The sequence below is a fragment of the Haemorhous mexicanus genome, chromosome 6, assembly GCF_027477595.1.
Source record: "Haemorhous mexicanus isolate bHaeMex1 chromosome 6, bHaeMex1.pri, whole genome shotgun sequence".
Lineage (NCBI taxonomy): Eukaryota > Metazoa > Chordata > Aves > Passeriformes > Fringillidae > Haemorhous > Haemorhous mexicanus.
The window spans coordinates 31,266,312-31,278,773 of record NC_082346.1 but is presented as its reverse complement, the minus strand read 5'-3'; the positions used below and the strand labels follow the sequence as shown (position 1 = coordinate 31,278,773).

The window sequence follows — 12,462 nt, the reverse complement described above, 5'->3', positions numbered from 1 at the left end:
AACACCACTCTCAGCCTCCAGCACCTGTTGAAAGCAGAAATCTGCATTTAGAGCGATCAGCTGTGAACCCCATTCATTTTGGAAATATCCTGTGCAGTTTGTGTATCTTCTGCTCTGGTCCTCCACTTCTTTCAGCATCTACCCTCACAATGAGACAGCTGATGAAAGCAAGAGGGAGACAGCTCAAGGTGGGTAGAGAAGACAGGTAAAGATAGATACTTCATACAAAAGAAGATGAACCAGAGCTCCTCTCATTCACAAGATACTGCTGAGGCCAATACTTGAAAACATGATGCATCCAGGGTACTTTGTTTTTAATGAGATTAAAAAATACTTATTCTTCTGGCCATAAATAAAGCTTTTGATAGCGAGGTCCAGGAAGACATTACTATGTGGACGAGTAATTTCTCTAGTAAACTCTTGGGGGCCTTCATGTCTCTTTTCCTGATGTGTTAAGTCTGCCACTGTCTAGAATTTTTTTGGTTGCAAATAATTAATTCTCCAAGCCTTACCAAGTTTGAAAATATTATTCCCTCCTTGCTGCTGAGGGAAAGTTCTGCATGGTAGGTACCTCAACTGACCTCTGCAGTGCAAGGCTAGGCTCCATGAGCACAGCAGTGCTGCATTCAGGACCTGGGGTGTTCTATATTGTGATCCAGCTGGGGCTGCAGACATCACACAAACTCTCCAAGCAAAGCCAAAGAGGCAGCTGTTCCCCACCCCAGACTGGTACCTGCCCTGTGCTTTCAGTGCAAGGCTGCATGGCACAACACACACTCAGTGCTCTGGTGTGCAGGGAAGCAGGGCCTGGGCAGCTGGTGCTGGGGCAGGAAGAGGGACTGGAAAGGTGGTTGATCCTCCAGCTTCTGCAATGGTGACTGCTGCTCATCCTGCCACTGCTCCCTGTCCCTGGCTGTAACAGGGGATGTGCTTCCCTACACCTGCCATGCTGGGGAATGGCACATTGCCTGCCTTGCCCTCAGGTGCTGTACTTCCTAATCCCTCGGCAGGTTTTGCCTTCATTTAAGGTATTTATTGCCTTCAGATTGACCTGAGCCATCCCCTAGGTCAAAGGAGGGACACAAGAAACAGAGCTGAGCATGTTAAACTAGAGCAAAATGGATGCTGTTACCTCAGTGCCAGTGGATGTGGCTGTAGGAAGCTTTGGCAGATCACCCGCTGCTCCGTCCTTTCCTGGCTGGGCTTGGTGAGTGGTAGTACTCTTCAGTCCTCCTGCTTCCAGAAAATCCCCCTTGGTAAAATCCTGTCCTCTGCTTGCAGGATATAAAGCCTGGGTCTAAAAGAGCCTCACAGAGAGAGAAGTTGCTGTTTGGTAGTTGTACTAACAGGACCGGGGAAGGGATTTTAAGCAGGGAGATTTGCTGCACTATTGCTGAGCTCTAATTCCTTTGCTGAAGGGTATTATGATGCTGCAGTAGCATGTCCATTGCTTCTATTCATCTGGGAGCTCAGCAGGCTCAGCCTCTACAGCCCTATTGCTCTGGAAACATTGCTGGAGGCAGGCAGGAATGTCAGAGCTGTTTTCCATGTTTCTCCCCCCTTGCTCTTGCTTTGGTTGGGAACTTTGTTTTCCAGGCTAGCAGCCAGGCCGGAAAAACACCAACAACAGCTCAGGAGGCCAGCACAGGCATCCCCTTTGGGTGGGAAGGAGCAGCGCCTGTGGCTCTCACGGGCTCGGCACATCCATGCCCATGGCTTCTCCTACGCCACACTGCCCTTCTTGGGGACAAGGGGCCCTCCAGTAAGTCACAGGTGGTGCCTCGAGCCCCCTGTGTCACTGTGGTGGCACAGTAGTGCCTTGGCTCGTTGCTGGGCTCTGGCCGAGCAGGTGTGGTGAGGAGGCCTGCAGCACTGTGTGCATTTTGATTTTCAGTAGGCATCTGCAAGACACCAAGCACAAGCAAGGGCTGCCCAAGTAGCACATGGGCAATATCCATAAGAATTAAGATAAAGTGCAGGAGCAAAGCCCACAGCAATTCTTTATCTCTATCCCTCTCTTCAGGATTTTTTCCCCTGTGAATCCCCAGCCTTCTTAAAGAAATGCTTGTTTTTCACCATGTTTGCCTTTCAGCTGTGTGCCGAAATTTGTAAGAAATGCAGAGAGTCAAGCCAAGCAATAAAGTGCTTATAAAGTGTTACTGCCTCAGCAGCACCTCCTCTTCCCCTAAACTCAGTGTAGCTCAGGTTTTTAAAATGACAGTGTTCTAACATTCTCACCCTTTTCAGGACTGTCGGAGAATGTTTAAATTACTCTAATAATTAAAAAAAAAGCCTGCTAGTTGTTCATTGTTCAAGCATTCCTACTGGTTCCTGGTAGTTGTTTAACCCCTGGGCAACGCACGCCTTTCCCGTGCTTCGGCCATTCCCTGGAAGGGCTCAGCTCCGGAAAGGTAAACTCCCAGGTGCCCTTACAGTGCTGTCCGCCTTTCAGTGCGAGCTGAGGGGCGCTGCAGCAGCCGGCCCGGCGCAGGGCTGGCCCTGGCCTGGCTCCGCAGCCGCGGGCGGGCAGTGAGGGCTGAGGGGCGCTGCAGCAGCCCGCCCGGCGCAGGGCTGGCCCTGGCCTGGCTCCGCAGCCACGGGCGGGCAGTGAGGGCTGAGGGGCGCTGCAGCAGCCCGCCCGGCGCAGGGCTGGCCCTGGCCTGGCTCCGCAGCCGCGGCGGGTCCTGCCCGGCCCGTGCCGCTGGAGGGCAGTGATCGCATGCCCGGAGAGGAGAGCACACCGCCCAAAACACACCGCCCACAGACTGCTTAGATCGCCTTGACGGAGTAAGAAATCCCAAATTCACAGGTACGGTCTAATGCAGCAGGCATCAAACGATGCTTAGCAGGCCGGAGGCATTGAAGGAAGTGTTTAAAAAAAAGAATAAGAAAATGTATACGACTTTGCATACTTCCTGTTGGAGCTCAAATGGAGCTCAAAATGAGCTGTGTTGTGGATTTTTTTGTTTGTTTGTTTGTTTGTTTTTTTTTTTTTGTTGCTGTTGGAAGGAGTTAGTGCTTCGTGCTTTTATAATGCAGCTTCATAAATTCATCTGATATATACAAAATGTCTTATGAAACCCTTTCAGAGGTGGGGGGCTGAAGTCCAATTTCTTAGTTTGCAGCTGGGATCATCATCTCTCCTGCGTTTTTAAAGAATTTAACATAACCTGAGCTCAGTCCAGTGGCTGCCCAAAGGCCCTGTTTCAGCAGATGTGCCTGGCAGGAGTAGTGGTGCTTTATTATGTCACATTTCACACTGTTGGCCCACAATACAAGACATGTCTTTGACCTGTGGTGCCCACATTTTGCTCAGGTAAGATTTGTGAAAACAGTGAGAACTGTACTGTTACGTGCTTAACCAATCAATTAGCTCATTTCTGTGTGATTTTGTGGCCCTTTGCCCACCATAGCTCTGCCCACATTCTGAAGTGGGAATGAACAAGGCGAGCTGCTGCAGAGACAATCATGACTTGGCATGACTTGTTCCAGCTGTGGCTGACGGCTTTTGCCCCAGCTGGAGACCCAGGGTGGTCTCAGCAATGTCAGCCAGAGCATGCCCCAGGTGTCCAGCAATGAAAAAGAAGCTTGCTCTGATGTTCTTCTCTGTCAGATTATTCTAAATTTGAGTTTGCTGGGCACGTAGGCATTGTTTATACCCTGAGGAGTATAGGAAACTCTGTAGAAAGAAATGCTGCTCCCGAGAGTGTGAGGTGCTTCAGTCATTTAGATCAACATTTCTATCATACCAGTACTCTGAATCTCCCTCTGAATTTCTAGAGTGAGGCTTTCCCCCAGCACTGGGAAATACCTAAGGGCCTTGAAGCTGGGAAGGATCCTACCCCATCCTTCCAGTGGGGATACTACCCTAAGGGATTTTAAGATACTCGAGACAGAGAGCTCTGGGAAAGGGTTATATTCATGGTAGGCAAGCCCAGGTTGCCATGGAATTCTGGCTGCTGTGATAGATTTTCTGTTTCCCTGAGGAACCTGTAGCAATGGCCAGTGTGGTGATACATGGCAAAGACTGTTTTCCCTTGGTGGGAAGCAAGCTGCTGGTCTGGGGCAGAAAACCCCCTGCTGATGGGTTGAGGAGAGCACTGGGGGCACCTCATCTTCCCAGATACAAAGGTGTCTCTGTTTTTCCTACCTCTGCCTGCAGGAAGGGTGTCAATGTGCTGTTGAAGCAGGTTCACCCCAAGGGCAGTTTTTTTTTATGAAAAACTCTATAGAAGGAAGTGTGTCCGTGTCTGAAACGCTTATTTTTCTCTGTAGGAAGAGATATTTTTATTGTCCATTGTAGTTATTTACTATGTAATTAGTGGGTCTAGTTAATCTTGAATGTTTAGTTTCTTTAGGGACCAGATGTCAGAGAGAGCTGCAGAAAAATTGAACAGCTTAAGTTTTCTTGCGACTTTGATAAAATGCTGTCAGCAAGACATTTCCCTAAACCTGTCTCCAGTCTGTATAGCCTTGACTATTGCTCTTAGCTTCAGAGGAGAAATGAACATTGGCTACTGTTCTTTGACCTTTGCAGGGTGATAACTACAGAAAATGCTGCATTCTCTCTGGGTTGTGTGAGAAGCCTCTTTGGCATGAGCTTGTGAGAGCTGCTGTGGGCAGCAGAAGGTTGCCCAGTTGTTTGCCTAACTTCCAGCTGCAGATGCTGTACACCTGCAAAAGGCAATTGCACCTTCAGCTGAGGTGAGTGTTCTTATTTTGTATCAAAGCTTATATTTTAAATAATTTCATTTGGTAGGTTGTGCTCAAGTTCTAACGTCATAGCTTTAAACTGCTCGATTAGTGACAAGCAGTAGTCCTTCTTCCTACAAAATGAATATGAATATTTAATACAGGAGATGGTTAGGAAAGTGGAAAGTAAGAAATAAGGTGTTCAGGAATAACCAAGGATTAATGAAAGAGTCCAAGACCTTTATGCATGCACAGAAAGGCTGGTGTGAAAGCCTGGCTCCCACAGGACACTCACTGGGGTGTCCTGAGTGTTCCAGCCCAAGGGAGCACCCCAAGTGGGCATGGAGGACAGCAGGGATTCACAAAGCAGCACCATAGCTAAGGGGCGCCTGAAACCACCTTCCAAGGGATGTTTGAAGTCTGGATAGTCCTGGACTGCTGGCCAAGCTTTTGTGATCCACAGTCCATCAGCAGAGAAATCATAAATAAGTATCTGTGTGTTCAGCAGCACTTGGATATGGGGATCAGTTTGTTTACAGTGTGAGCTCTGTGAGTGCTCAGTGCTGTGGCTATGCCACTGCTTTTTAGTTCAGATTGGTGCACTCCATTTACTTTGTTCCCTTTTTCTTCAACTCGTACTTGTGACTGGACCCTGATTCAGTCTGAAGAGGCAGGATGTGCAGAATTTATGGTCTTCACTTGCAGGGCAAGAGAGCTGGACTTATTTCCTTGCTTAGCATCGTGCTGTAAGATGCAGGTGGGCCAATTTCTGCCTCTCTTCCACCATCCTGCTAAAACCCTGTTACTGCCTGCCTGGATGGAGCTATTGGCTCTTTTGCATGGTGCAGATGTGCCACAAAAATTGCAAGAGGACTGTTGAAAACCCTTTGCTTATTTGTGTACTTTACCCATCTGCCATCTTTGGCAGCTCCTTAGGCCCATGTGGGCTGAGGTCTGTCTAGAACAGCAGCCTCTGGTGTCTGGATCCCAGTTTGGGTGCCAAACATATTCCTATTCCTCATGAATGTTTTGCTGAGTTTCTGGGCTGGTGGAAATCTTGTGTGTTAAGCACTGCTGTGTTATTGGTATTCCTGTGGTCAGCCCCTGTGCTTGGGGCCTCTCCAGGCACCCAGGCAATGGCAAGCCAAACCCAGCAGTGCAGTGCTTTTGTCTTGCTTTAATTAATTAGAGTAGGACACAACTATTAGCAGCGTGTTTTTGTTTCCGTTTGTTCGTTCTGACAGCAACCAAAGGAAGCCATTATCTCTGCGAGAGGATGTTTCAGCAAGTGTTGTGGTAAATAAAGCTAACAGGATCAGTGCAAAGGAGAGATCACATTCTCTTAAGGACAGCAATCGATAATCAGGCTGTTACATGCCAAATCCTTTCCAGAGGCACAATAGCGAGTTCACACTCAGATCAGTCTTTAATCTTGAGGGATCACTGACCTCTCTACTGGCTGATATATTTCTCACAGTCTACCTGCTCTGTAACACAGGTGTCCCTGTAAGACAAGCAGCAGTTCTTTCAGCGCCTTTGGGAACAAAGAAAATAAGTTGATGGCAGCCACCTGTCCCTTTTGGCCAAGACATTTCTGTATGGATCAGGCTAAAGATGGAAGGCCAGGTCTGGGCTTGACGCTGGATAATGTTTTGCAGCTTTGCCTTCTCCATGAGCAGCAGCAACATTGAGCACAGCCTAGCGTCCTAGAAACTGTGTGCTCCTCTGGCCCCTAAGGCAGGGAGAGCAGCCTCAGTTTTAACTTTCCTGCAGCGCTTGGCTGCGAGCACCATTATTACTGGAAGCAAAATTACACTGAAGACCTGTTCTTCATGCTGACAAATAAAATACTTAAGCAATGTGATGTTGGTTAAAACATCTTAACTTTTTTTGTGCAACCCTGGAGAAAAATGACGAGACTTATACTGCAGGGTGTTCATTCTTGAGATCTCCAGTGTTTCCTATACTCATTTTAGTGTAAGTCTTTTGATCTTTGTTGTTTGGTGCAAAGGTGTGGGCATTAGATGAGCTACTCAGTTTTATTTTATTAAAAAAATAGGTTTGTAGCCCTCAGGGATTTGCAGAAAAGTTTGAAAATCTGATCATAAACTTCAGGAAATCAGAGTGCAAGTAGGAAAAGCTCAAATGTTTATAATTTTCTGTGAAAAACAGAACAAAATGCCTTGCAGTTTTAAAGTTGTGATTCTCTGGAGCCTGATGCATAATTTTTGAGTATGTGGGGTTGGCAGTGCTGGAAAGGATGCTTCTCTCTCCCCAGATCATATTTTTCTGCTGGGAATTTTAATTACCAGCTTTAACTCTTTCTGCATCTTTTTCTTGGCAGGCCTTCCTGCAGCTGAGGAGCCTCCCCCATCTCTGGGGGCTTGGAAGGGCAGCCAGAGGTAGTGACAGGGGCCAGGATTCCCCCAGTAGCAGAGGCTGGACTGCCCTGCCTGGTTGTGTCTGGCCACATCCTTCAGACCTGTTGGGCAGCAAAACCTCTCCAAAGTCTTGCAGCCCACTGTCCTGCTGGGGAAGGTCCGGGGAGCTCACCAGGGGCAGAAGCACCTCTTGTCCCCCTCTCAGTTGCAGCTAGGGTGTGAACAGCTTGGCTTGGAAGATTATTTCCCACCTGCAAAGCTTGCTGTAGGGATGTGATCTTCCCTGAGGACTCAGGAAGGACAGGGGGTCTTTCCTCCAGGGGCTTGTTTGCATGGCTGGTGACTCCTGTGAGCAGGGCCCCAGTGTGACCCTGCTCTCAGCAGGGCACAGAAAGGCACAGTGCCTTCCCAGAAATCCTGTAGGGATACAGCAACACTGCCGGGCTCTTCCCTCTGCTTCTCCCTTCCCAAGCCACCTCCCCTGGGCACTGCTCTTTCATATTTTTAGAAAGCACAGTTGATGTTTTTCAGCGCTGGCTTTGCACGTCAGCAGCCATTGCACAACGAGCTCTCAGGGACCATTTATTTCACAAGCCAGGGTCGTACCCTGTGACAGTGCTTTCTGTCACCTCCTCAAGAGCACTCTGGGCTCTAGTTGCTTCAAAATGGCAGCTATTGTTCAGTGTCCCATGCCCTGCTTGAAACCAGGCCTCCCCCAGACACGTTTCAATAGCTCTTCTCTGTGATCTGTTTATCCCCACGTGCTTTCAGGGGGAGTGGGGAAGAGCTCATTCCTCTTTTAGGGACCAATGCACCAACATGCTGCAAGCAGCCCCTTTTTCTGCCTCCCAGCTTTCTGAGCTAGTCCTAATTTAATCTAGCGTAAACCCCTTGCAAAGTTGGAGGATCTGGAGGCTGGCTGTGCTCACTTTAACAAGGTCTGTGCTGGATGGGCATGGACCAGTCCATCCTTTACAGAATGATGCCTGCAAAGAGGGAAGTTATTATTTGAATTTATTAAAAAAATAAAAATATCAGCCCTCTGGATAAAGGAGGGCAACAATGAGCAGCACTTTGTTTTACAGCTAGAGGGTGACTGTGAAGACTAGGGGAGAAATTTGTTAATTCCCTTTGGTAAGAGAATTGGCAAGACAAGTGAAAAACTTCAGAGGCTACAGGCTGGCTGGGCAAAGTCCGGATGCCCTCGCTCACTGGCTGGGCTTGGGTACTCTGTATGTTAATATGGTGAACACATACTTACACTGTATATCCATCATTTCCCACAAAAATATCTTATTACACAGAGCTTGTTTCTCCACCTCCCTATTGTAAGCACCTGTGCATCGTGTGGGTCCTGTGGAACCAACCTTAGCTAACCCATGCCACCTCTAACTAATCTTTCAGGGCTCTGGCTGTTTTCACATTTTCCCAGCTGGGCTAAGCGCCATTCCAAATTGTCAGCCTGGTGCCACCCACACTGATTTATATTCCCTGAGAAATACAGCTGTAACTATCTCAATTACAAGAGACCTTGAAACTATAAATGTCTCCAAAGTCGTGAAGAATGCCCCAGTCGTGGACCACAATAATCCTGCCTCCCTAAATTTTTTCCATAATATTTTCCTGAATTTGCCTACATCTGATACTTCAGCTGGAATGATGTATTCCATTCCATATGTACTTCCAGCATGTGCACATCTGCATGGCACACTATCTGCTTCCCCTGACATGATGCCCACACCTCCAGACTGTACCAGGACTCTTTTCTCCCACTAAAGCTTCTCCCTAGGCGAAGACCTTTTTTGGTTTTCCTGTTCATTCCTATATTTGCTCATCCAGTTTGAAAATAAGCTCTCCATAACCCAGGATGTTATTCGTGTTTGTTTTGGGCTGGTTCAGGGTTTTGCTAGCAAAGAGGGCACAATTCTTGCAGGTTCTTAGGACAATGTACTTTATTTCAGGCACAAGCAAACCCATTGTACATAGCATGTGCAACACTGCATTCACCCAGAGAGGTATATAAAGGGTAATGATAATGTTGCCCAGAAGGCTAACACATCAAAGGCCAAGGAGCAGTTAAAATGTATTATGAGCTGTTGGCAGTGATTGTGGGGGGTATTCGTGTGTTGCTGATTTGGACGGCCCGAGTAAATGAAAACCCTCTGGATTAATTGGTACACCAAAGAGATTTGGAGGAAAATGGAGGCTGATGGAAAATGACAAACACGGGAAAATACAGATAGCTGGGGGTGCTGACCTGCTGTGGAAGATTGCTAATTAACTTGCAGCTCCCTACTGTGCCCTGGAAAGCTAGGCAGAGCTGGGGGTGCCCCGCCAGCCGCTCACCCAGCACTTTGGTGGGAGCAGACTGAGCCCCACAGGCAGCATCTGCAGTGCTGCTATTCCAGCACAGCCAAGTGGGTAGTTAGAGGTGAGACTTACCAGGTGTCTTGTGACACCTGGACACCACTGGACAAGAGTTTAATTAATTTTAATGATGTGGGGTGCTGGGGGAGGGAGAGGAGGCTGTGTGGTGCCTGGTGTCACACGGTAACTGAAGCTGGGAACTTCAAAATTCGCCACAGAATCTGCTGGCTGAATCAGATGACAACCAGAATTGAATGATATGCTCCCATCTGTAGCTAGGATACCCATATTCCAACTACTATTTTGTGGTTTATTATTGACACTTCAATTTTACATAAATGGCATCTAACCTAAGTGTTACAGTTCCAGCCATACAAACTCCAGTCGTACCCACTCAGTCATGAGCTAATTGAGCAGCTGGAGCAGGAGCACCCAACACAGTAGCAGGTAAGTCATGCCCTTAACACACCACCTGCCTAGTGGTTGGGGCAGGTATCCTCATGCTGAAGATAGTGGTCATCTGGGAGTCTTTCATGCATCCACACTGAGGCTGCAAAAGAGGGTTCCTGTCTTCTTTCTGATCAGCAGTTGTGTTCACCTATGGGTTTCTAAAATAAACGTGCCTAAGCCAAACTGCCGCAGCTTGTGCTGGTGTCAGTGATCTCTCATCTGGACATCACATGGCTCATCCTGCCAAGTATTTCTTCTCTCTTGTCATGGTCTGACCTACTCATCGCACACTCTGGTAGAGACACTTTTTTACTGCTAGTCTGGATGGGACACCTCCAGTTTGGGTGGTTTTCTGTTCTGTTCTACCAGTTCTGCAGCTCAGGAGTTTGTTTCATCTCTGTACTCAACTCCCCACTTTGCATATTTCTCTCTTGCAGACTTGAGGAATCCTTGTCACGGGAAGAAAAGCACAGAAGGTGATGTGCCTCTGGTCACCTGGTGATTTACAAGGTCTCTTTCTTCTCTCATTATCATTTCAGAGCATGGAAGAGGGGAAGAGGCTGCTCTAACTGGCAGGTTCTCCCAACCATGTGTCCTTCTGGCAGCTATGTGGGTGTGATGGGGATTGAAGGTAAAACAACACAATTCCAGAGGGGTCTTTCTCTGTCCTTTTCCTAAATATAGTTATAATAAAGCTAGACAAGTAAAGTTAGCAGAAAGACAGAGAAGGAAAGCACGTTGCTGTATGCGCAGGTAGGATTGCTCCTCTCCCCAGGACCTTGACCCAAGCTTGGCAGGCTCCTGTCTTGTGTCCCAGCTCATTGTCACAGATTATTTAAAACATGGCCCAGCTCTGCAGCCTCTGTCACTACGCATCCCACTGTCCTTCTGCTGGCAATCTCCTCTTCTGTGGGTGTCACAGGAAAAAATCGTGCCTTCTACTTGTGTCAGGGGGCATTGTAGCAGGATGGGAGAACGCATTTTTAAATGTAGTGAGGCCATGAGAATGAGCATCACTAACTTTTTTTCTGACATGATTCTGAAAAATTCCTTGTTTTTCTCATAAACCCAAGACATTTATAAAGAATCTGTTTTCAGTCTTGAAGCTGAAGGCAAGCATCAATTTTAAAATCTATTTTTAAAGCAAATAGCATTGTAATTTATAATGTTAAATTTTTTAAGTGCTCTCATCCTTGAAAAAAAGAGAACACTTCATTTTTTGGTGACTAATGATGAAGTGTTTTCTAAAGGTGACTGAGCATAGCACAAAAAGTCCTAAATATATTTATTAGCTTATCAAACATAATTAATTGAATTTGGTTGCTAATGGCTGTGACTTTGCAAGTGAAAAACACTTTTGGTTAGCTAGACAGTTTCCTATCAAAGAACAAAAATCCAACATTAAAACATATGCAGCTTTCTGAATAATCATGTTATTTGTCAGACAAGCAGAAGTATCATCACTGAAATGCTCCCAAATGCCAAATTGGGTAATATATATAATTAAGCCCCATTTGATTAGATATGTACCCATGGTAACAGCCACACTTAAAATCTGTATATTAGTCTTGAAATAATCTTCAAGGGGGATGATGGCAACATCTGAAGCTTCACCAAGGAGACTTTTGGAACATAACCTACACACCAATTTTCTCTGTTCCTGTGGTTTTTCTTTATCTTATTATCTTCTATTTTTAAAACAATGCATACCTTGGTTCTCAGAGGGGCTATACTGCTTCCTCAAAGTGTCAGTACACTTCTGTCCGTACAAGGGAGATCTCTTATTCATCTTCATCACATAAACCCTAAAAGCTTCCTATATTTAGGGATGAAACCCAGCAACTGGCAAGGCTGCTGCAAGCTGTTTCTGAGGTGGCAACAATCATCACCTGGAAGGCAGCCCATCTCAGATCCACGCTCCTCTTGCAGCCCAGGACAGCCCTGTGATGGAGAAAGTCTTCTACATGTTCTTTTAGGCTTTTGCAGGAGCCTTATGAAGAAACTGCAACATCTCAGCAAGAAACTGATTTTGCATCAGATACAAGATACAGATGCAGATACTCAGAGAGCCTGTAAGCCCTGAGCTCCTGCCAACCCACAAGGAATGAGTCCGGAGGGTACTGTTTGGGCAACCATGGAACACAAGAGAGTGTTCAGCTGTAGATGCAATATGAATTGTCCCTGCAGTTTATTTTAACATGCTTAGAGGGTGAATGAGTTTGGAAGTGTTGGAGAGAATCAGAGAATTAGCAGAATGAAATATTATTATGCATTACTTATAAAAAAAGAGAGAAATATATCTCCTGGTGCAACACTGTATGTCCAGGGATGATGATAGGTGCTGCTTTTGCAGAAGTGCCAGCTGGGAAATATTTAAAAGAAGGTTTTTTTCCCTCAGTAAGGAAGAGACAAAGATACAGAAAATTCCCCCAGTTGAACGTACCAGGGAAGGACTGGTCTACAGCAGGGAAACTGAGGCAATGGGTGCTGAGAGTCTGGCAGGAGAGGAGCTTGGAGTCTCAGTCCTGGCCAATTTGGTCTAGAGAGCTAAGGTGTATGTGGCTAATCTGGT

At 46.7% G+C, this 12,462-nt stretch overlaps 1 long non-coding RNA gene across 2 annotated transcripts; it reads left to right on the top strand.

The window, feature by feature from the left end:
- Positions 1-2,603: 2,603 nt before the first annotated feature.
- LOC132328346 (uncharacterized) lies at positions 2,604-10,521 on the top strand. 2 transcript variants are annotated; one of them, XR_009486751.1, is made up of 4 exons: positions 2,604-2,809; positions 4,538-4,704; positions 9,804-9,887; positions 10,430-10,521. It is a non-coding gene; the product is annotated as an uncharacterized LOC132328346 (long non-coding RNA). The 2 variants fall into 2 exon arrangements; XR_009486750.1 differs by lacking the exon at positions 10,430-10,521 and adding an exon at positions 10,328-10,400.
- The last annotated feature ends 1,941 nt before the right edge of the window (positions 10,522-12,462 follow it).